This window comes from Felis catus, chromosome F2 (genome assembly GCF_018350175.1).
Source record: "Felis catus isolate Fca126 chromosome F2, F.catus_Fca126_mat1.0, whole genome shotgun sequence".
NCBI lineage: Eukaryota > Metazoa > Chordata > Mammalia > Carnivora > Felidae > Felis > Felis catus.
The window spans coordinates 39,635,430-39,661,114 of NC_058385.1; the positions used below are offsets into that span (position 1 = coordinate 39,635,430).

The 25,685-nt window shown below is 36.8% G+C and overlaps 1 protein-coding gene across 1 annotated transcript in view; it reads right to left on the reverse strand.

The window, feature by feature from the left end:
• Nucleotides 1-25,685, reverse strand: part of TRIQK (triple QxxK/R motif containing) — a 342,742-nt gene that overhangs the window by 72,198 nt on the left and 244,859 nt on the right. Inside the window, exon 10 of the transcript XR_006592646.1 lies at nucleotides 3,576-3,682. The gene's annotated coding sequence lies outside the window, so the exon portion shown is untranslated. The remainder of the gene's footprint in view (nucleotides 1-3,575; nucleotides 3,683-25,685) is intronic.

The following is a 25,685-nucleotide window of genomic DNA, read 5'->3' on the forward strand; positions in this document are numbered from 1 at the left end:
GCAAAAGAACTAGAATCACAAGTATAATTACAAGTGTGAAGATGTGACTGAATTGATGCAATCTCTTGGTGGAGATGCTATGAAAACTGCTGAAATGATACCAAAGGATTTAGAATATTATATAAACTTAGTGAATAAAGTGACAGAAGACTGATCCCCAATTTGAAAGAAGGTATACTGTGAGCAAAACATTCTACTGTGAATAAAACGCTACCAACCAGCACGACTGGCTACAGAGAAAATATTCATGAAGAGTCAATCAGTGTGGCAAACTTCATTGTCTTATTTTAAGAAGTTGTCACACAAACCAAGAAACAGACTCTAAACTCTAGAGAACAAACTGATGGTTTTTGGAGGGGCGGGTTAAACAGGTGATGGGGATTAAGGCTAGCACTTGTTGTGATAAGCACCAGGTGTTATATCTAAGTGATAAATCACTGAATTTTATACCTGAAACTAATATTGCACCATATGTTGACTAGCTGGAATTTAAATAAAAGCTTGGAAAACATATATATATGTGGAAAACAGTTGCCACAACCACCCCAACCTTCAGCAGCCACCATCCTCATCAGTCAGCAGCCATCAATGTCAAGCATGATCATTGAAAGCTCAGATGATGGCTAGCATTTTTAGCAATAAAGCATTTTTTAATTAAGGTACATACATTGTTTAGACATAACGCTTTGCACACTTAATAGACAGCAGTATGGTGTTCACATAATTTTACATGCATTGGGAACCCCAAAAATTCATTTGACTTGCTTTATTTTGATATTTGCTTTATTGCAGTGCTCTGGAGCTGAACCTCCAGAGTCTGTGAATTGTGCCTGCACTTGTCTCCTGTTCCTCCTTTTCCCCCAGATCTCTAGCCAGAGTACTAAGCATCTATGCTATGTAATTTCAGATCTCCTTACCTTAACTTCTACTGCCTTCTTTGCCTTCTCCCTTCCCCTTACATCATGTCTTTAATCTCAATAATTTGCTAAAATTACTTTTTGTCTTTAAATACCTTTCTCAAATGTCTATGCTTTAGCCATTTCTAACCACCCTCATACTCAGAGCAGAAATAATAACTCCCTCCTTGGATTTCCTATGTAAATTGATTTATAAAGACATAAAACATTTATTACATGATATTATGGCTAGAGATCATTTTCTGCTAGACCTGAGTCCTTTTGAGAATAAGAACCATGTCGTATCTCTACCTTCCTCCCTTTCCCTTTGTGATAGAACCTAGCTGCTCATGGAATTGAATTAAGCATGTTTTCTATGTGGAGTCATTGGCCTCTGGATAGGAGAGGAGCTTTAAGCATAACTTTTTTTCCACTGGGGCCTCTTTTCTTCTAGTCCCTTTCTTGCCCTCCCCAACTCCCATTTTCTGTTTGGGGAGAAGGTGGAGTTAATTTGATTGGTCAGGAGGAAATACTGATGGAGTCAAATGTACCAACTTCCCAGATTGAGGTACCACGGCAATGCCCTCGAATGCCTGTTCTTCACTTGTGAGCACCAACTGTGGTACTGGTGAGAGGTGCAACTAAGATGGAGAGAAATGGATCCAGAGACTCCTCTTGAGTCATGAGTCTAAGCCAAGTGCTCAGCCCAGATGTCCGGTGACAGGACATTGGGGGCTAGCCAACAAGAATTAGGGCAAATTGAATTGAGTTTGTCCTTACCTCTGAGTTCACGGCTCCTTGTGAGTCTCATATGGAACAAGGGGTGGAAACCAGAAGTAGAAGTTGGAAGTTCTAGGTCCCCTGATTCTAGTATCTTCTAATACCCTTAAAACAAACCCCAATTTCTAACTGCAAAGTATAGCAGTTGCATTTTACGTCTTAAGATTAACACATTTAAAACTTCCTCTGTTCACTAACTCACCTTGGAAGGCTCACTGGTTCAATCCCTAAGCCTCTTTAACCACAGAATCTTGTGGATTGGGGTGGTTAGATGGATACCAATTGGGATGCAGCTGATAATAATAAAATCATGTTCTTTAATGACTTTCTTATTTGTTTCCCTGGATTTTTTTCCTAATTTTAAACAAAGGGCACTTTAGTTTTGCTGGTGTTTACATAGCTTGTTTGTTGTTGTTGTTATTGTTTTTGTTAGCAATATTTCACATCTTCTGTCATCTGCTGACTCTTACTTTCACTATGAGCTCATGAAGCCAGAAAGGTCTGGTTCTTACCTAAATCACATCTAACATAAGGTGATCATTCTTCTCCAATACGCACATTTAAAGGGTGAAGTTATAGTTTTGTCAACTTTGTATTGCTTGATCCGATCTAAAATTTATCAACATTTTACGCAAGGTGCTACCTAATTTTGGTTGAGTACACACAAAAGAAAAGCGGGTCTTTCTCTTCAAAGCTGAAGCCATAGGCTATTCATGTGTTGCACTGAATCGCAATCCCTTTCCATGTTTCAAGTTAAAAATTTTAAGCAGCCACACGTTTGTCATTGTAATTGATACTATAATGCTGCCGTCCCTCAGCTCTTTCATCCTCAAATGTATATCGATATTCCCCTTACCTCACAAGGTTCTATATCTTTCATTGATACCCAGTAGTGGTGAACTGGGGGTGCTGTCCCTAACAAAGACTGCAGATCACAGTAAATAGTAACTGCGCTTGTTTTTCACAGTGTGGAATAAAAACATTTGTTGTTCTTGTTATTGTTCTTGTTATTGTTATAAACACATTATTGTGTAATGTTATAAACACATTATTGTGTTTCCGAACAAAGTCCCTATTCCCCTGTAACCAAATCAAATGAGCTTGTGTTGGATTTTATTCACCCGAATTGTGGTTAATGCAGTCCTCAGCTCTGGTATTAGTTATGGCCTGTCCGGGACCGCTGAAGTGTCGGCTTTGTGATTTACCTGACTCAGTATGTGATCAAGCATCTCCATTATTGGAACAAAATGAAAACTTTCAAGATCATGGTCATGCAATAGAGGAAACAATTTTACCTCAGCACTAAAGCTCCAATGCTACACTAATCTACAGTAATTCTGTTATTGCATTTGGAAGCAATTCCTTCTATTCATTCAGAGATAACTGTTACAACATACAATAGGCCGCCTCCTGCCTTTTCCCCACAGTGAGCAAAATACGCTGTTCATCTCAAAGAAACCTAGCAGTAGTCGGCTGTAGTGTCTGTTTCTATGTGAATTAACGTGTGTTCGAAGACCGTTAGGAGGCTTGGCTTGTATTACAAGGTTACGGCGGAACATGCACTTGGGGTAGAGGACACTCAAGCAAAATACACACGGGGAGGCGATTATCGCCTTCCCCAGATTTTTGTGAGAAATCTAATAACAAATTCTTTGGTTCCAGTAGTGGCACCACCTCCACTCTGGCTCAAGAACCGAGCTGCCCCAGTGGCTTCGCTATCCTTATGCCAAGGAAATGATTTGGTAAACAAACATTACATACTTGTGCTCCAGGTACTAGTATGGATTGGATTTATTGATTGTTCACTTGGTGTCTTAAGTTTAAATCTTGCTTGCAGATTTAAATCAATCACTCCTGGTAGAAGAACATTAATTTTGTTTAAGAAAATCAAATCCTTACCTTCCTTCACCTGCATTGTTGGCATTAACCTTTTTACATCAGAAAATGCTCCCTTCCATGTCTGTCTACAAATTGGCACAAAATGATAGCATATCCTTCCTGTCCACCTAGAGTGAGGGAAGGACAGAAGTTTAATAATTAACAACAAGTACAAGACATGTGTTAATTTCCCAGTACTTCTGTGGTTCTGCTATGGTCAAATTCTTCTGATTTTCTGTTTTATCAACCTTCTGTGACAACCCCCTTCTGGAAAGACCTCTTTTAAAACAAATTTTTGCCTTTCTCTCATAAAACAAAGCAGATCATCCAGAAATGACAGGTTATTTTACACTTGGCATCGTTGGGTCTCTTAGTTAAAATCCCTGTTAAATGTTAAGCATTTAGGCTCAGAATGTGATTCTTGTCACTATATGGTGTCGGCTTTCACGCAAACAAGCTAAAATAAACATGAGTGATGGAAAGCTTATAACTGGAGAAATCAATAGTATCTGGGGAATGTAAAAGAGGAGGGGTCGAGTATCCACGCCAAGAGCATTCAAGGAATGAAAATCCCAGGCTAATCACCCCAGACATCTTTGCTTGATTTGATTAAAACATATGTTTTAAATGATGTGATGTGTAGATTTAAAAATAGTAGCATGTCAAAGTACAACTCAGTCCTTCCTAAATTGGGGAAATGAGGTCATAATGACTACTCAAAGAAGAGAGCTAGCAAAGAGCACTACAAAACCTACTTTTTCCTTCTCTACCTCTGTGTTTCCTGAGTCTTACGACATTCTAATAGCCATTTCTCCCCAGGTTTTATTGAGATGTCGTTGGCATTCAGCAGTGTGTAAGTTTAAGGTGTATAGCATGATGATGTGACCTAGATTTGTGAAATGATTACCACAATAAAAAGTCGAGTTACCATCAGTCATTTCATGTAGATACAAAAAAGAAATGAGAGCTCTTAGGATTTTCTCCCTTAACAACTTTCCGACGTACCATATAGTAGTGTTAACTACAGCTATCATGTTGTACATGACATCTCTAGTATTTATTTATATTATAATTGGAAGTTTGTACCTGTTGACCACTTTTATGATAGCCATTTCTGAAGTAAAATGACATCATTGTATCTAACGCAACCGAGCGGCAGAGAATTTTGCCTTTACAATAAGAAGCATAGCATATTTACTTTATTTGCAGTGTGAAACCCAAGAACGTTACTGACTTTTAGAGGCTGTTTTCCGGGATAAAAACCATCAGATTTCTTTCCTGTCTGTATGAAAATATTGCAAATCCTTAGATTTTGCTGTAAAGCTTTAGATTAAGTGCTGAGTGACATCCATGTTCCAAAAGCTGTGCCATATTAACATTCAAAGAAAGCAGAAAGGGATAAAACTCGAAATTTAAGTATTAAAAATATTCTCTCCATTTATCCTTCTCTTATGTTACTGACACAAGTGCAGATAAGTTTCCCCATCCTCTCGTAGTAATGGCGATTTCCTTGCATAGGTCTTTATATATAATTCCCTACTTTTCTTTTCAGCTATGGTTCTTGAATATGCCACCCAGGAGGGGTAGATGAGGCTCACATTCCAAAGTCATGACCACGGACGTGGATAGTTGGAAGTTTAATGTGGTGCCGTAAGCCAACAAATAGGGTAACAGGTGACTCAGGCATCTATACTTCTGAGCTCCTTACATAATTCCTTTTGAACTTCTTTTGTACAAATGAAGTGTGTAGAAGAGACAGAATCATCTATTTGAGATTATCATTACAATATTAGCTTGGTTCCCTGCCTCCTCCATTTCACCCTTCCCTAACTTTTTGTTTGAAAAGTTAAAGCTTTTAAGCAAAGCTTGAATACTCAGGGAGACAAGTCCAGAGGATTTTTTTTTTTTTTTTTTTTTTTTTTTTTACTTTGTCGCTGCTCAGCTGGAGCTGATATTAGGCATCTCTGACTACTGTCAGCCTTAGAAGATCTGTCATCCAGTCCTCATCTCCTGAATGAACCCCACTGGCTATACCTTTGCAAGCCTTATTGCTTTATGTTTTCAGCATTTGGACTTGCTTCTCCCACATGGTATCAGCACTGAGTTCATGTTCTAAAAACCATATATGCGCTAAAGGATTTCTCATTAACCTAAAGGCCCAAAGCAATGAATAATATTTTTAAAATGTTACTTTTCCTACCTTTACAAATATCACTTAAATAGGTCTCTCATATGTAAATATAACTTCCCTAGCAAAATTTTTTTGGGTAACCATCTGGAATAATACCGAAATGTTCATATGGGATCATATGTTGATCCCCCTTTCTCTGATATCTTTGGCATCCACATCCAAGGTAAACCTGGGAGGTGTTAGCCTCCTACGTTCATCTGTACTTTCTTAATTCAGGTTATTAAATACATGACAACTACAAAGCTTTTGACAACTATAATAAAGACACTGATGTATCGTGAAGGTTATTTTGGATAGTGCCGAAGACACTTGTGATGACAAGATTATTTTAGGCACCACATGTATACTTTAGGGAGAGTTTCTAAACTTAAATTCTTGACAAAATGTCCAGGGTATACACAAAGGAAGAAAAAGAATAACCCAAGTGGATTTTTTCCCTCCAGTTTTGGATGAAGGTGGACACACTGGAACCTAGCATTCAATTCTCAGAGAATGCAGATATCCTAGTTTGTTGATTTTTTGTTATAGTTTTCTTAATTAAGTCAGGTTTGAAGAAATACATGTGCTACCTGTGTATTTTAGTACTCAGCCCCCATGACCTGACTCATACCATGTGAGCATATCTTGTTACATTCACCATTCTGAGAAACATCATTCTCATGTGACAGGGAGGTGAGAGGAAAAGGTGACACCTCCATGGGAATTTCCAGAAGGAGTGTGTTTTTCTCTTCTTCTAGTGTAGTGCTTACGATATGCTAATTGCCACCTATGGGTAGATCCAGATTTTGTGGGTTCTAAAGTCATGCTACTTGGGTAATCTCTTTAAGAAAAATATTTCAAGGGGCGCCTGGGTGGCTCAGTCGGTTAAGTGTCTGACTTCGGTTCAGGTCATGATCTCACAGTTTGTGGGCTCAAGCCCCACGTAGGGCTCTGTGCTGACAGCTTGGAGCCTGGTGCCTGCTTTGGATTCTGTGACACTCTCTCTGCCCCTCCCCCCCCAAACAAATATTAAAAAAAAGAGTACATTTAAAAAAATACTTCAAAATTAATGACTAATATTTTTTTATTTTGCATGAGAGAAAAATCACAACAAATTATAAACTTTAAAGAGTGGGAAAGTGTCACAAATACCACAAAATTTAGAAAAATTGTTTTTTTGTTTTTTTTTTTACTAATTAAGTGACTGTCCTTTGTCTGTAATAGTTCTCTACGTATTTTGGCTGCATTCTTTGAGGATCCCTTTATAGAACAATGTGCTATCACTTTCTGCAGAGACAGAATAGGATAATTCTGTGTTGTTGTTTTTTTCAGGGTGATTGATTCAAACTTACTGGTTTGTTTTTTTTTAATACATTACTGATAGTTTGGAGAATTCTCTTTTCGGTTCAAAATCATTGTAGTAACATGATATACAACCTATGGGAAAGCCTCTATCAATTTCCTTTCACATATGAGGTATAAGATTTTTTCCTTTTCCTCTTTCTTTCTTTCTTTCTTTCTTTCTTTCTTTCTTTCTTTCTTTCTTTTTCTTTCTTTCTTTTTTGAGAGGCAGAGAGGGAGAGAATCTCAAGCAGAATTATATATATATATATATATATATATATATATATATATATGTATATATATATATATACACACACACACACACACACACACACATACATATATATACACATATACATATATACACACATATATATCACTGATTCAATGTGTTAGCACTTAAGAATTTTTTACATCTGTATTTAAAAGGGATATTGTTCTGTACTTTTCTTGTGATGTCTTTGGTTTCAATATGAGGTTAAGGTCAGCCTCCTAAGATAAGTTGGAAAGTGTTCCCTCATATTCTATTTTTTAGGCTGATGGGTTGGTATTAACTCTCTAAATGTTTGGTAAAATTCACCAGTGAAGCTATCTGGTCCTGGGCTTTTCTTTGTGGGAAATCTGTGATTACTAATGTTATTCCTTTTATTGTAATGCTTATTCAGATTGTTTGTTCTTCTTGAGTGGTTTTCAATTGTTTCTGTCTTTCTAAGAATTTGTCCACTTAATCTAAGTTACTGTTTTTTTGTGTTTTTTGTTTTGTTTTGTTTTGTTTTCCTGCATGAGGAAAATAATGTTAAAGAGGTTAAAGTAACTTTCCAGGGCTCATGATGTTGTGTTTGAAACCAGGTCTGTTTGATTTTATGGTGCTAAAACATTCCTTGCAAAGATATGGCTTCCCTATGATAGGCAGGAGCGGAAGCCCATAGCTTTGGGCACTTTCTCAGAATTCCCAAGAGGCTTTGGGCCTGAGTAAGACTCAGGCCGCGCTGCACTGAACTCTGCGTCCCAGCTTTCTGCTGGCAGAATGCTCCTTAAAAACTACACTGTGAAAGGTGAAAAAAATCTGGAGGACTAGCATTTGAATTTCATTTGTATTCTTTAAGTGTATACACATATCAAAATATTCTTCATAAATCTTTAGCTCAAATTTTAAATTTTATTTTCTTAATCTATGAGTTTTACGACCACAAGTTTTCTTAAGCTTACTTATTTTTGTTTTCTTGTACTTTTCTTTTTGAACCTGGGGGTGTTTTATTAAGTACAATTAATGCCCAAACATAACATTTTATATATTTATATTAATATAAAATTTACACTAAGTAATGTGCTTCTCATATTTTACTACAATTTTTTATCTTTTATTATAGTGTTACTATATGCTCAGATAATGCAGAAACTAAAGGAAGTCACAGTTCCTGACTTTAAGAGGTTTACTCTCCATTAGTGAATGTATTTCAGTTGTTCTTTCTAGGCTTCCATTTTAACCTTTATTGTTACAGTATTTTTTTAAAATTATCCTTACTATTAATAAGGTTATATATTAATAATAGGTAACACATTTGATGATTATTAATATGCTAGATCTTCTGGCTAGCTTATTTCACAACTGATTTCTTTCACACCATCATAAGTTAGATATTATTATACCCTTAATTCTGCATAAAATGAGATTAAGGTACAGAAATGCACATAAATTTACAAAGGTTATATAGCAACTAAGAATCAGATCAGATCCGAGATCTAAAGTTGCTTTTAACCACAATACTTTCCTGATTAAGACCTCATCTTAAAGCCAAATATGGTCAACTTTCTTTTTCCCTTCAAGTACATTTTTTTTTAATTGAAGTATACCTGACACACAATGTTACATTACTGTCATTTGACAAGGGGTTAACTTCTGAAAGCCTAATCCAGAGAAGTTCCATGCCTGACTGTACTAGGCAGAACAGTGCTAGAATTCTTAGGAATAAGAATTGGCTTGTAGTGATGTTATGTCAAGTGAGATGAGACATAAATATTTTTGGTTCAAATAACCTAGATCACATTAGGATTAATTTAGCTTTAAACAATGTTTTTCCAGATGTTTCATTTATTTAAATTCACCATGATCAAGAAAAGTAATGAGTCCATATAAAGAGAATCTTCCATGATTCACCTTCCCCGAACATTCTCTATTAAATAATAAATTATTTGGCCAGGGATTCAAACTTGGTATAAATTAACAGCATTGTAATTTAAGTGGAATATATCATACAAAACACAAGAGGACAAAAACAGCAAGTCTGTATTTTCCACTCCAGCTTATAGCCTGAAGTCTAGACCAACATGTATAGACCCAGCTATCTGTGAAACTCAGCACGTGCTAGCCAGTCTCACCCCCCTTTATCCAAATGTTTCCCTTTTTCTATAATCATTGTTTCAGTGACTGGCATCGCCACCTACCTTGTGCCCAAGCCAGAAACCCAGAAGCCATGTATGTTTCTTTTTATATTTCACCCCCTCGATCCCTCCTGTTAAACACATTCAACCCATCCATGTTCATACTCCTAAACAACTCTTATTTCATTTTGTTTTTTTTCTACAACTACTGCCGTGTTGTGCGGCTTTCACTGCTCTTACTCACTATTCCACCCCATTCATTCTCAACACTGCTGTCGTGATTATCTTTTAAAAATTCAAATCTGTTCTGGGTGCCTGGGTGACTCGATTGAGTGTCTGACTTTGGCTCAGGTTATGATCCCATGGTTCGTGAATTCGAGACCTGTATCTGGCTCTCTACTGTCAGGGCGGAGCCTACTTTGGATCCTCTGTCCCCCTCTCTTTCTGTCTCTCCCCTGTTCATTCTCTTTCTCTATCTCTCTTTGTCTGTCTCTCTCTTTCCCTTTCTGTCTCTCTCTCAATCTCTCTCTCAAAAATAAATATTTAAAATATTCAAATCTGTTCATACAAAATTATCAAAACTGACAGACAAAATTAAGAATTCTCAACATGGCATTGTAGAGCCAACAATAATTTGGTCCCCAATCAACTTCCCACCCTCACTGCCTCTTGTTCTTGTTTTATGCATGGCTTTTAGATGGTGAAGTGTTCCTTCAGGCCATGACAGCTTCTAAGGATGAATGGGGTCACATTTTCAGCAATAATTTGTTTTATCAATGCACATCCACACCTGCTAATTTCTATCCCCTCTAAAACCTCACTGAGTACTTTTTTGTGTGTCCTTGGGACTATTCCATATGAGCTCATGGACAGTCTTCTTGGCTATAACTACCACATGGAAACAATTCTGTTGTTTTTAATTGTTTCCAATGGGAAAACTTTCTTGTCCATGTCAAGAATTCTATTTCCCAATGCTTTCCAGTTTGCCACGAATGCCCTCCCCCCACGAAACCCACAAAAAAATTCCACTGTGAAGTTTGCTTTACCTAGAATCTTCCATAGACTGGTGGTTGGTATTCAGGTCTGGTCACCTGTTAGAAAGTCTCATTCTGCTATTTTGGCTCTTGTAATAGCATCAGATAATTTCCCCCATTATCTTTCTTTTCAAAAGACTTCTTTTGGGGGTGCCTGGGTGGTTCAGTTGGTTATATGTCCCATTCTTAACTTTGGCTCAGGTCACGATCTTGGGATTCGTGGGTTCGAGCCCTGCATCCAGCTCTGCACTGACAGTGAGGAGCCTGCTTGGGATTCTCTGTCTTCCTCTCTGAACATCAGTATCTTAGCTTCCATCTCACTTCATTGCCTTCATCATATCACTGTCCTTTCTTTGATTTCACCATAAAGTCCCCTGGGTAGATACTCTGTTTGTATCCCCAGCATCTACCACAGTGTCTGGAACACAGGATGCACTCAGTCAGTGTTGGTTAAATGTACCAAGAATATCCTTTCTTCTTTGCACACAGAAAAGCACGATTTTGGAAAAATATAATTTATGAACTTAAAAAATGCCTTTTATTTTTCCTTGTTCCGTTTTGTTTCTATCAAACAATTATTTTGTATAAATTCCAACGCTTATTTGTTAAGCATGATGACTGTGTGTTAGGTTATAAACTGTAGGATAAGCGAATTTAGGTGACTACGATCATGAAAGAGACTCTTTACATTCAGTGATGTGAGTCATTAATTCGACATCTCATTTATCATAAGACCTAACTAGAAAAAACAAAGAACAAGACCTAACACAGGATTCTGGTTTTGTTAGAAAAGAAGTTCAAGGAATCTGTATTTAATCAAAACATCCAAACAATCCCCAGATACTGTCTGGCAACAAACTTAGGATTTGCAGAGCTGAAATGTTGATATGCTCAGCTCTAAATATTACCTTGATGAAAGACAGTTCCAACTCTGTCTTCTACCACTTTATATCTGATAAGAAAGTTACTATTGCATGTGTTTTCTTAGGAACTCATTAGATCTAACCTTTCTGGAAACATCCAGAGAGACATAATTATTCAACATGAAAAAAGTGGTACAGATTTTACATGGAACATGCCTACAAAACAAAGGTGCAAAAATGAGAAAGGACAAGAACAAGAGTAAAAATTTTCTTCAAATCTGAGGAACAATCCAGCAGCCTTACAAGAAAAAAAAAAAAAAAAAAGGAAACTTTTTTAATGTCAATGAGAACTCCGAAGTCTCAAGTTTGGGCACAGAGCCCATTCTGTGATATGTTAACTAAAAGAAAAATTTTCTTTTCCAGGCGTCTGCCTTCCTTTCTTCCCATTTCCATGGCAAGCTGTTTCAAGGTGCTTCATGAAAAGCTTCTCAAAACCGATGTGTTCTAAAAGCCACAAGTTTGGTGACTGATGAAAGAGCCACAAGAGAGAGTTTTTGCATCTTTTCTTTAACAGGGATCTTGAAAAGCCAAATGACTGGGAAAGAGCATGATTCACCCTCTGTAAATGCTGAAACGTATGTTTAACTGTCACCTCCTGCATTTTGCAGCGGTACCTATTCAAAAGCTACCCAAAATATGCAAGTACTGTTCTGAGGAGGGAGAAAAAAACTGAGTCATGATAAATCGCATACTGAACTTTCTTTCATTTATGGAAATTGTGAGTGTTTAAATGTTACAAATACTCACATTTCTATTCACATTATGTGAAAACTTATACAGTAAGTCTTCAGCTATACAGAGCTCCCTGGAAATGAGTTATTCTGAACAGCTGAATGTTCCAGATGGCTTGGGGTTAACTCACTAAGTTCCAGCTAGAATGTAGCAACTTGCTCCAAAACAGACCAAGTTTTATCCATCTCAAATTTTTCAGAGCATAGGCCATGTTTAGAGATCAGTTAAATTTTGCAAAGTTTATTCTGTAAGTGTATGTAAGTGTGCAAAGTATTTTCAGTTCCGTGAACACAGTAAATACCTCAATGAATAGGAGTAATTGTTGTTACTGCTTCTTTGATTACAATTATTATTCCTAAAGATTCTTAATCTTTCTAGTAAACATGGTATCACATCACTGCATCTTTTGATCCTTGGATCATTTGACTGAGGACTATTGAAAACAGAAAATAATGAAGTGGGCTAATCTGGATGGATAAAATATGCCATAAACCTTTGTGTCCTCCTTAAATTCACATGTTGAAACCTAATCCTCAATGCGATGGTATTTGGAGGTAGGAGATAATTAAATCATAAGGGCAGAGCCCCATGAATGTAATTACTGCCCTTATAAAAGAGACCCCAGAGAGAGTCCTCACCCCTTCCACCATATAAGTGGAGAGCGACAAGATGGCCAGCTATGCACCAAGAAGCAGGCTCTCACCAGACACTGGATCTGCTGGCACCTTGATCTTGGACTTCTCAGCCTCCAGAACTGTGAGAAATGTTTGTTGTTTATAGAACATCCAGTCTATGGTATTTGGTTACAGTAGCCTAAACAGACTAAGACAGAATATATGGTGTGACACCACAGATTCATGGAACTCAGCATCCGCAAAAAAATTAAACAGCAATACTCGGTGACTCTGGTATTACACGGGGCACATCGGTCAGTGCTACGCTGATCCGTCAACATGTTTCAGCATTCTTCCTATATGTGAATGCCTATTTCTTCTTCTGAGATTTTCACAATTTTCAAGATTGCTTTCCTTTATTATTTTAGAGAATTATGCCCACAGCTAGTGAACATACAGAAAAACCGATGATGCAGGAAAGAAAGGGCATAATGGCAAGAATGAAGTCCTAATGGTTGGCCTCGGTAGGAATTGTACCCATTCTTCCATTACATAAAAAGTTTCACTTAATTTAGCTCAATCTATTTGCTCATAAATGGATCAGCCATAAGGGGTAAAACAGTAACCAAAAAAATGTTGTGGGTACAGGAAGAGACAATTTTCATCCGGTTGTATCTCATTTACTACGGAAGTATGAAGTCATCAGCTGAGTTTCTCATCAGCTGAGTTTCCTCAAACAGAAGTTTGAGGAGGTAGAAAATTTAAATAGTTGTCTAAAAGAGTGAGGGAAAAAAAGTCTGCCGTGGAATATGGGAGGATCTTTGGTGTCTGTCTGACAATTCTGTCATTCACTCTACTAAAGTGCGACTAATGATTGTGGTCATGAGATTTTCTTCAGCAACTTTCAGCCACCTCTCGGTAGAGGCAAGAGTGGTAGAAGGATGAATATGATTACAATTGTGGTCTTGCCAGAAGAATGCTAAGGGAAAAGAGAAGGATAAGAGTAAGAGTGTTTGCAGGGGAGAAGTCAAGATCCTTAGGCCCTGTGATCTAAGCTTGATAGGGAGAGATGGTGGGAAAGTGGTGGATCGATGGACCGCATTTCCCCGGGGATTTGAAGGACGGCTGGAGGGGTGGTGCCAGCCCAACTCAGCGGGAAGGAACAGGTGACTTTACTGCTGGGTACTTGTCTTCCATTTGGGAGATATTCTGTGTCTATTCTCTGAACAGTCATTTTACTGTTATCAGATAAGAAGCCTTTCAAAAGTTGCTCTCAGGAGAAGTTGTAACACCAACTTTCAAAAGTTTAAGTTGGTTTTTGTAAAACTTGACATTGAAAACAATTTCATCCTATTCACTTTTTTCAATGAGGCAATCATTTGTAAAGAATTAGGGGCTCTTCACCCAGATTATGGATCACTGTAACTTCTTTTTCTTTGCTCTGTTCTGAATATTTATTTCTGTATTTATTCTGAAGATTAACAATTTATTATTTCTTTTAATGGCTTTTTAAAAAAGTTTATTTATTTATTTTGAGAGAGAGGGCATGAGAAAGGGAGGGGCAGAGAGAGAAGGAGAGAGAGTGGATCCTAAGCAGGCTCCGCTCTGCCAGTGTAGAACCTGATGTGTGGCTCGAACTCATGAGCCATGAGATCATGACCTGAGTCGAAACCAAGAGTAGGACACCGAACCAACTGAGCCACCCAGGTGCCCCAAATTTATTCTTTATTTCATATTATTTCTTATATTACATGATTATATATGTGTATTATTTTTATATTATTATATATTTATATTATTTCTATTATATTATAATATTTATATTTTACATTATTTATTATTATTATTTAAGTAATAATAAACATTTATTCTGCTCACCAGCATTATGCTGGATAGCTAAAAGACAATATAAACTATGTATCACATGGTGTTAATTTTCATTCTGGAAATTTTGGGACAAGAAGATGACTATGTAAACTAATAAAATTTATGAAAATTATTTGCAAATATAGTTTACGGATACTGATCTCAATTAGAGTCAAGAGCTAATTATTTAAACAATAAGTAACAAGTCTAGAATGAAAATTATTTCTAATGAACTTTCCAAAACAGAAACTTGCATTTAAACTACTGCCATATTGGGGCGCCTGGGTGGCGCAGTCGGTTAAGCGTCCGACTTCAGCCAGGTCACGATCTCGCGGTCCGTGAGTTCGAGCCCCGCGTCGGGCTCTGGGCTGATGGCTCAGAGCCTGGAGCCTGTTTCTGATTCTGTGTCTCCCTGTCTCTCTGCCCCTCCCCCGTTCATGCTCTGTCTCTCTCTGTCCCAAAAATAAATAAACGTTGAAAAAAAAAAATTAAAAAAAAAAAATAAAAAAATAAACTACTGCCATATATCATCTCAAGTTTGCCAGGTATTTCTAGAAATATAAAAAGTAATTTGAAAGATTCTGATCATAGCCAACAAAGAATAAAAAAGTTCAGAATATCCCAAATCACACAACCAAAAACTCAAGATTAAAACATCAAACTGAAAGTACTTTAAAAATGAGGAAAAAATAAAGAAAAAAAAATAGCTTGTTAAAAGTCTGCATGGGGAAATGTTCTTCACATCTTTTTTTTTTTTAATGTTTATTTATTTTTGAACGCGCGCACGCTCGAGCGAGAGAGAGACAGAGTGAGAGCAGGGGAGGGGCAGACAGAGAGAGGGAGACACAGGATCCAAAGCAGGCTCCAGGTTCCAAACTGTCAGCAAAGAGTCAGACATGGGGTTGGAACCCCTGAACCTGAGGCTCGAACCTGTGAACCACGAGATCATGACCTGAGCCGAAGTTGGACGCTTAATCAACTGAACCACCCGGGTGCCCCTCTTCTCATCTTCTTAATATCAAACAGTTACACACATTCTTAACTTTGACTTACAGTTCTCTGCTTTGTTTAAAGTTCTTCTTGTATCATATTCCTAACTCATGAACATGGAATCAAAGAAATGTAGCAGCACTGAATATTTACAGCTTTATACCAATCTATCTGTATGTATTTTAGTGTTTCAATATATATTTACTGCTTTTCGTGATATTAAAAGATCTAGCGTTTAGTCATTCAATTCCTACTTAATGCTTTCTCTGGGTTTAGTGAAGTGCAATTTACCACGTTACTTCACTGAGACTGTTGTTATTGCTGATTGGACAGATTCGGTCATGGGTTTAAATCATGGCTCTTTATTATAATAACTATGTGGCACTGAGTATTTGGTTCAGCGTCTCTAAGTCTCTAATCCCTCTCTGTACATTGTGGAAAACATTTGAACCCATCTCATAAGATCACTATGAGTATTAGATGAAATAAAATATTTAAAGCATGATTCCTGCCACTTAGACTAAACAAATGATAGCTGATGTATTATTGTATTATTCTATAGGAGGCACACAAAGCCCTGGGAAGTGATGTTATTATTGATATATTACAGATGGAGGGTGAAGATGAGTCAGGAAGAAATGTGCGTCCCAGGTATCAGGCCAGTATTAGACTCTTTGACAGAAGACTGCACACAGTAATGCTATCTATTGACTCAGGAGAATGGTTGTTGGGATTGTTACCATCAGATCACCTGGAATGATGTTTTAAAAGAAAATTTATACAAAAAGCATTTAAACATATCTAAAGTAGAGGACAGTGAATCTCTGTACTTTTGTTTTTGTTGAATCCGGATTCAACAGTTATTAAGAATTAAAAATGGCGTGTTTTGAAATTCCTTCCTCTGTGCCAGTATATTCCTGTAGGGAAAAAATACTCCCAATTTCTAAAATAATAAGTGAGTTAAATGCAACAAATTAAATACTAGCCATGTATTATTCAGCACATATATACTGGTTTCCTTAGATGTACCGGGCACCACGCTAAGCTCTGGCGTGAAATGGTGAAGAAGACAGACACCTCTCTGTCCTGAGAGACATCTATTTGCATCGTCACAACCAAGCGTGTCTCAGAAAGCCCTAATGCTTTCATTTATGCAATTCATCAATTGTTTCATAGCTGCTGAGGGGGAAAAATGGGATTACTTGCCTCAGTGTGGAAAACAGTAAGCATACCTGACATCTAAACTTAAAAATATATTATCAGGGTAGTTCTTGCTAAAGACGAATTCTGCTAGTTAACCAGCACTCCTTTTATTTTTGGGGTTGCTTTTTAAAAAATCTCCATTATTCATAGCCTATTCTGGTTATATATTAATAGTAAATAGAATTCAGCAGTTAAATAAGATTAAATGATTCCAAATTCACAAAGATCTATTCAGATTAGCAATCATATTGGTATCTTACTAAAAACGTAAGATAAATTTTAAGCTTTCCAGAACACAGGTAAAATTGTTATGGTAATAGTGATATATGTGAAGATATACCATTCAATATCTTGGATATTTTTGTGGTTCTTCTACTCTAGTTACTAAAATACCAAACACAATCCCAAGCTACAGATCCCTCCAACAGTTTTCCTGTTATATTTGGAATTGCCACACTATCACCCATGGGAAAGTTCTCTGGCTTGATATTTGTGCCATATTGTCTGTTGGGAAGTCAGCTCACTTCTCTCCATCTTGGCTGTTCCTTGTGTTGCACAGGCTGGAAGCCTGAGAGCTAGATTTCTCAGATTTTCTGTCAGAAGAGTTCTAGGTAAGATCCTCCCAGTGCGAGGCGGTGCATGAAACATGGAAGGTAGAAAGGAAGCAGGAGACATACTATCGCTTTGACTGCAGTGGGTAGATTTGTGGGTTTTGGTAGGTGTGACATATTTGCAACGGTCTTCAGGTATTTTCTTTTGAAATCATTAACGTCATTGTTAGAGGTAGTGGTGATTGCCATAAGTATCTGGCAGTTTCTATAACTTCTTGCCTTCACTAGTTCTCTGTATCAAATCCCTTTCTATTTACATTGAGTAGAAAGATATCTGTTTTCCTGACTGGAACTAGATAAATCATTTCTATATTAAATCAGAGGAGAGATGGGGTGCCTGGGTGGCTCAGTCGGTTAAGTGTCTGACTTCGGCTCAGGTCATGATCTCAGTTTGTGAGTTCCAGCCCTGCTTTGGGCTCTGCGCTGACAGCTAGGCGCCTGGAACCTGCTTCGGATTCTGTGTCTCCCTCTCTCTCTGCCCTTCCCCCACTCACATGCTGTCTCTCTCTCCATAATAAATCAACATTAAAAAGAAAATCAGAGGAGATAGAAATTGGGAAAATAATAGACCTAAAAACTTGGTAGAGGTATTTTTATGATTGTGTCATGTTGATCTTTCATTTAGGCAAATAGTAGGTACTTAATAAGTACTCTTTATATCAATTTTAATTCATTAAAAATAGTATTTGGATAAATTCCATATTGGGAGAGAAAAAGCCCACCAATGTTTATTATAAAACAGAGGAATGAAATAGTGTTTATAATATCAGAACAAGGACATATAATGTTTTCATTTTGATATTGTTGGAATAATAGAGCTGGTAAAACTAGAAATATCAGCTAATAAGCAAATGCCTATTTTTGTGTTTTCATATTTTATATTAAAAGCAGATCTCATAATATTGACAGGTTTCTGTGGATTTTTTTAAAGATATTTTTTTCCAGATTGTATATCAACTAAATAAATGATAGAGTGTCTTTACTACTATTCAGAACCGGAATATTACCAACTTAAAATAATTTATTCACCCAGGTATACTATTATTTTATACTAGTAAATTAAAAAAATTCTGGTAATAGGTATGATCAAATCTACATTATACTTTGTTGGTAGAGAGGTTTTATTAATTGAAATTATCTCTGCTCACCCTCCTGAATTAATAAAATGTGGCTGACAGTCATCACAGTCTTACAGGCCACAGTTGTTAGGAAAAGATGGTTGCTAGGATACCTTCATTATTTCATCGTTATGTTACACCAGTCTATCAATTAATAAAGAAACACTCAAGTTAATTCTCAGTCACATTTATACACATTCTTAGCATATGATTTCCCTTATCTCCAAGTGACATTTCTCCCTCTAGCATTCACCTTCTACTCCATAAAATATTAAACATGAGGTTATCACATCAGTTTACAAATTACAGCAATGATGCACGTCTTCTACTTAACCTTTCCATTCACTTTCCATCATGGTGAAAGTTCTTACAGCAAACACCCATGCAGAGAGTAAATTATTTTTTTACTTCTCAGATTTATTTCCAAGAAAATTGATGCCTGGGAAAAAAAAATGCATGTATTGAATTGGTATCTTTAGTCCTTTTTAGTTCTTTCTAAGGGGAAAAGTGGAGGAGGAAATCCCATTGAAAGTCCCTCCTGCATCTTTAGATATTCATAACTATTCCCAGGTTATTGCTTTACATTTTAGGGTTAGATTCACAGAAGATGTCTGATAACGGGGTCTTATAAATACATTTTTTATGACTATAACACTGCAGTTAGATTCAACACGTGCTGCCTTGAGTTGCCACTTGACAGGGCATTATAAAAATAAGTATAATAAATGAAAATATTTGCTATAATAAATTTATCTCCTTTACACCTATTTAATTCAGTGCCTATTGATTCCAATTTATGCTACCAAAATAAAATACATTATTTTTTCAAAAAAACAAGATTGCAATAAATTCTGAAAACTGTCTGGCAAAAGAAAAAATATTAATTCTGGCTAAGGACAGTTTGTAAATAGAGAAATTTTCTCAAGATTTCATTTAGTTTCTCTTTTATTTTTTTAATGTTTATTTATTTTTGAGAGAGAGAGAGAGACAGAGTGCAAGCAGAGGAGGGCAGAGAGAGAGGGACACACAGATCTGAAGCAGGATCCAGGTTCTCAACTGTCAGAACAGAGCCTGATGCGGGACTCAAACCACAAAATGTGAGATCATGACCTGAGTTGAAGTTGGACGCTTAACTGACTGAACCACCCAGGTGCCCCGAGATTTCATTTAATTTTGATATCTTTTTAAAAAATCCTCGTAAATAAAAAGTATTGTTAACCCTGCTACACAGGGATACTATATGGATGAAATCATTTTGCAAAGCTTCATTTAGTAAATTCAACAGTTAAGGACAGAATTAAGATTTCCTAATTTTTACTATGGTCTTACCATTCCTCAAATTTAAGGGTTAATACTTGCATTTGAACAGTTTTATTCAAATCATATACCCTATAAGGGAGCCTAGGTAGCTCAGTCACTTAAGCAACCAACTCTTGACTTTGGCTCAGGTCATAATCTCAAGGTCATGAGACTGAGCCCTGCGCTGGGCATGGAGTTTGCTTAAGACTCTCTCTCTCTCTATCTCTCTGCCCCTCCACCACTTGTGCTCTCTCTGTCTGTCTCAAGAAAAAAAATAAATAAGTAAATAAATAAGTAGATAATAATTAAAAACAAAAATTATTTACCTGGTAGAATGCAAGAAAAAGAAAAAAAAATAACAGAACACTGAATTCCACTGAAGGCGTGGATGTCTCAACTTTAAAAAATGTTTTTAAGCAATTCAGCATATTTTTATATTTATATGTAAATACATTAATGGCGATTGTATCAAAACCCAAACTGACCATCCAGATGTAATCTTTCAAAAAAGTTGCCTCTGCCAAAGACTGTACACAGCTGTTTTCAATCCACTAAAGTACATGTGTGGTCTTCCTTTCAGGTCAAAGAAAAATATCGCTCTCTTTTTAAATTTCCATGTGTGGTTTGGCAAATCATATAGTTAATGTAAGAATATTTTCACGTAAAATAATCTTCGTTATCAATCTCAGTATTCTAAAATGGGTTGAAACACTCTTCTAATGAAATACAAGAAATTTGCTAATGTATTTGATGGTTTATAAATGTCTCCCAAGTGTTACTTACATGTATTTTGAGCACCATGCAAGCAGAGGTTTTAAACTTTGGCAATCAGAAATTAAAAGAATGTAACAATAAGGGGTGCCTGGGTGGCTCAGTTAAGCGTCCAGCTCTTGATTTCTGCTCAAGTCATGATCTTGTGGTTTGTGAGACTGAGCGCCAGCACTGCCCTCACAGAGCCTGCTTGGGATTCTCTCTCTCCACCTCTCTCTCCCCCTCCCCAGCTTGCCCCCCCCCTCAAAATATATAAACTGTTTTTTTTAAGATTGTAACAATAAGCTAAAGTCCAGGATTACAGTATTTAAAAAAAATTTTTTTTAGCGTGTATTTATTACTTTTGAGAGACAGAGACAGAGCATGAGCGGGGGAGGGACAGAGAGAGAGGGAGACACAGAATCCAAAGCAGGCTCCAGGCTCTGAGCTGTCAGCACAGAGCCCGATGTGGGACTCAAACTCATGAACTGCAAGATCGTGACCTGAGTCAAAGTCGGACGCTTAACCGACTGAGCCACCCAGGCACCCCAGGATTATAGTATTTTTTGATGGAATAACTAGATTCAGATATCTTTGTGTTTCATGTTGGTATCAGTTCCCTTTTTATCACAGATCACTTGATTTTTCCTTAGCAAAATATGATCGCACTTCATTTCTCAGTGTCCTTCTGACTCATCTTCATCTACACTTTTGTCAGATTCAATACATTTTAAACAGTATTCATGAGGGCATTAAAAACGTTAAAAGAGAAAGCATTAAAAAAAAAAAAAACATAGCATTTTCCCCTAAAACTCAAAAAAGGCACTGGGTGGTGACTATAGTTTCCTATGATTTTGGCAGGCTGAACAAAATCTAAACACATTGTTATTTTCTTGTAAGTTCCATTCTTTGTTTTAAATTCATCATTGAATCTGTGTCTGAAAATATTATAGTAAGGTAAATTTCAACATGAAAAATTCATGTTTTCATCTACACATTCCTTTGATTTTAAAACATAAACTTGAAAATTGGATCCCCCAGTTATAACATGAACGCATCCTTTCTCAATTTTTCAAATGGCTTCAACAGCCAATGTGTCTAGATGCTGCAAATATAGCTTTATCCTTTGTGTTGTACAGTATATGCTCACCAGTTCAAAATATTAGTCCCTTCTTTTGCCCATTTATTTTTCAAAAACTCTTTTTTATCTTAGTCTCTGGCCCTTAGGGCAGAATCAATTCCTTTTTTAAAATATTTCTCCTCGGCATAGCCATAGTCCAATAATTCTAAGGTGACTTGACACATTCCACAACGACAATTTTCCTAGTCAACTCAATCAAATATTTATTAATGGCCTACTATGCGTCATAAACTATGAAGGGGGGATACTCTGCCTACCCCACTCTAATCTAGATACCATTGCTAAAATTGGTTAAAATGGCACATTTGACACTAAATCACCAATTCGAATTTAAGTGGACGGGACCAACATTGCTTCCACTTTCGGCAGATGTGAAACAGGGTACAATAGTTTAATCTCACTTCATCTGTCAATTATGAGTGTCTCCCAAGTGTTACCTCCAGCTCATCTATGTCTCGTCTCAAAAGGAGTAAGCTAAAATAAAAAAAATCAAAAAGCAAGAAAGTCAGTAGACAATGGAAAGACATCTTTATAACCTCGTGAAGTGTGCATGGTCTGGGGGCGGGGGGGTTGGTTATTGTTACATGCAGGCATATGAAAAAATGTGAACAGGAAATAAGAAAGAATGAAGACCAAAAGGAGAGGAGAAGGAAAATGTCCAGGAAAAATATTTAATTTACTAGTGCATTTTTTACTCGGTTTACAATTTTAATTCCATACTACCAGTAAAATATTTTAGAGTAAAATATTTTAGAGTAAAAGTACTCTAGAAATTACAGAGTTCCCAGAGAGTCAGTGTGAATGCTCACTATGTTCACACAAGGATAATGTACTTTTTAAAAATTCTCAACTGAAATATACATATTTCTTAAAACATGGAGTATATAAGGTGTATCTGAATATTCTGCTTGGATATTCAGAATTCAAAATCATACTTAGTCTCCAAAGCTTCACCCTCTCTGGTGAATACTAATACCAGAGCTCTAATAAGAAGCTGTCTCCACACGGTCTAAGGATTCCCCTCACTATCCTCTCTGTCTGTTGTATTCATCAAGAGGCAGTGTCTGAGCTTTAAATCTCTATTTCAGCAGACTATTTCAAAGAGATGACATTCTTATTCAAACTCTAGGCTTAAAAAATGCTGGAAATCGCCCAGACTTTGGGTAAAAAGAACAGAGACTTTATTTCTAATGCTCTCTGGAGAAGCATAACCTTTTACAAGCAATAATTTACTCAGCAAACAGAAAGGGAATAAATAAACTCCCCAAAATGCCTTTATTAGGCAACATAACATTATAAGCATAGCACAGTATCAGTGGCATTTCTTTTATGTAAACGATGAATATGCTGTGTTCCTGGTGAAGGTGAACAGTGCTTGGCTGTAGCAAACAGGACCAGGAATCTGTTCATCTGAAAGCGGACTATAGCCCTACAAGGTACACTCTGTCGCACACTCAAGTATGGTGACTTATTTTAGGAAAGTTAGGAAGCAGCTGTAAAAGCCAAGGACTATAGGATGTAAGTCTAAATTGCAGACTGAAAGTGTACAGCTCTCTACATATTGATGTAAGTTTGAGTTTCTAAAAATCGTTGACTCACTTCTATTATGTGAAATCTATGACAAAGGATATAACGAGGTCTATTGGGCTCCTCGAAAGCTCATGGTTTGCAGCTGAACACACAAAAGATATAAAGACATTTTAAAGACTGTAAGTTTGAAAATATATCATGCTAGGAAAAAATGTTATTAGTCACAAATTCCACGATTATTTTCTTGTTTAAAGTTTGGATAGCAGAGACAAACCCCCTTTCGATTCTTTCAAGATTTCTGCTGATGCCCTCTCATCAAAAAGAAATGCTCGTTACTAATTCGTCAAAAATTTTGGAGGTATTTTGGCTTTGGATTGAGTTTCCCATTGTCAAGATGAAGAAAATAAAGTATAGAAAGATTTATTCAACTTTTATGTTCACATACGTATTCAGCAGTAGAGTTAGAACTCAGAAAATACCTTGGGTTACCTGACATTGCACATTTATGAATTCCGTAACTCACACTAGACTCAACAGAATTTTAAAAGTGTAATTATTTTTTCCTTATCCTTTCCTGCCAACACTTGAAATGAATTCAACTGCAGTTGCATTAGCAGCATGGACCTGGTGATAGCATACAGGAGTATGAAATTCAGAGAAAACTAGGAGGAACCATGTGAGATCCTACAACATCTCTTCTAGTAAATTCTCTCCTGCTTTATTAGACAAAAAAAAATGTTATTTGCGGCTCTACAGCATTTGGCCACATAAGAAGACTCACACCTATGAGAATGATTTCTGTTGCCTTGAAAAAATAGTTCTTAAATCATACACAGGCATGGTTTAAAAAACGAGTTCTACTTGTCAATCAACTCTGAAATAACATGAATATTCATTTGTCACTCATTTGAAACCCTGAACTTTTGGACTTAACGGAGCTCAAGGCTTATTGTTTTATAACATGTTCGTGAGAACATAATGAAAGGAAAATTATTCATCTAATTTGGGAGAAGTGGCTGCCACATTTCGGTGTGGCATGTGGCCTTTCTATGTACACAATGATGCCCTGCCATGTACCAGCTTTTCAGCACTGGCATGTCACCTGGCCTGTGGCATCTCACATTCTCATGTTCTCGCACTTGTGTTGTGGCCCAACCAACTTGTTTAAGCCAAAGCCGAAAAGCAGGTGGGGCGCATGCTTGAGAGAGGCTGGAAAGGCAGGCCACATGCCCCTCCAAGTGCTGTAAACACCAGGGTGTGTTTGGAAATTTCATCTCCTGGTTACAGTAAACAAGGCTTGCTGGAGCATCCAGCAGAGAAGTGGCATGCCCTTGTCTACGAAAAGGAATTTTCAGGAAATAACGTAAGCTATTAGTGAAGCACAGAATAACTTTTCAAATCACCTATTTATAGCTGAGCTCTGTTTCAACATAATGCAATATAATATAAGGCAATCTGATATCTTATGACATAATTTATGAAATGACCTAATCACATATATTTCTGAAGTTCAGAGAGCCAACCTTGGAGGTTGAACTGCATGTTAAAAGAACACAGCTCCTGAGTTTGGCACAGTCTAACTTTTTAAAGGTGAATGTATAATATTTTTATGGGAAAAGATTACATGATAGAATTATAGCATAGTATAATGAGTACCCTTTATCACATCCTTACAACTCTAAAAAAAATTCTTTTTTTTAATGTTTATTCATTTTTGAGAAAGAGAGAGCGTGAGTGGGGGAGGGGCAGAGAGAGAGAGGGAGACAGAGAGTCTGAAACAGGCTCCAGGCTCTGAGCTATCAGCATAGAGCCTAATGTGGGGCTTGAACTACAAACTGTGAGATCATGACCTGAGACGAAGTTGGGCGCTCAGCCGACTGAGCCACCCAGGTGCCCCTAAAAAAAATAATTATTCTATTCTAAGTTTGGAGAAAGCAGTTTCTATGAAATCACTCTCTTGTCTAATAATTAAAATATAATCAAGTACAAAAAATGAGATAATGTCCAGTATTATCAAAAGGTTATACAAAGAGTCTAGTAACTCTTGTTGAGCTAATAAATAGCCATGCACAGCAGCTTGATTTCCAATGCATTACCAGCATTAAGAGATTAGCACAAAACTAGGGACTACTTAGCTCATAATTTACTGATTTAAGATTCATTGAAATTCTTTTTCCACTAAATTTAAGAAGTGGAAAAAAGTAGAACGAAAAGTCCTTTTAAATTGGATTACATGCTCCTTAAATATTGTTGTTTCTTTGTTCCTTATCTTATGCCTGAAGATTCCAGCCATATACTTTTAGTTCATTTTTATTGGTCCTAATTGATCATGTGATAATTTTCTTTTTCATGTGGAACACATTAAGAAAACTTATAGCTAGGGGCGCCTGGGTGGCGCAGTCGGTTAAGCATCCGACTTCAGCC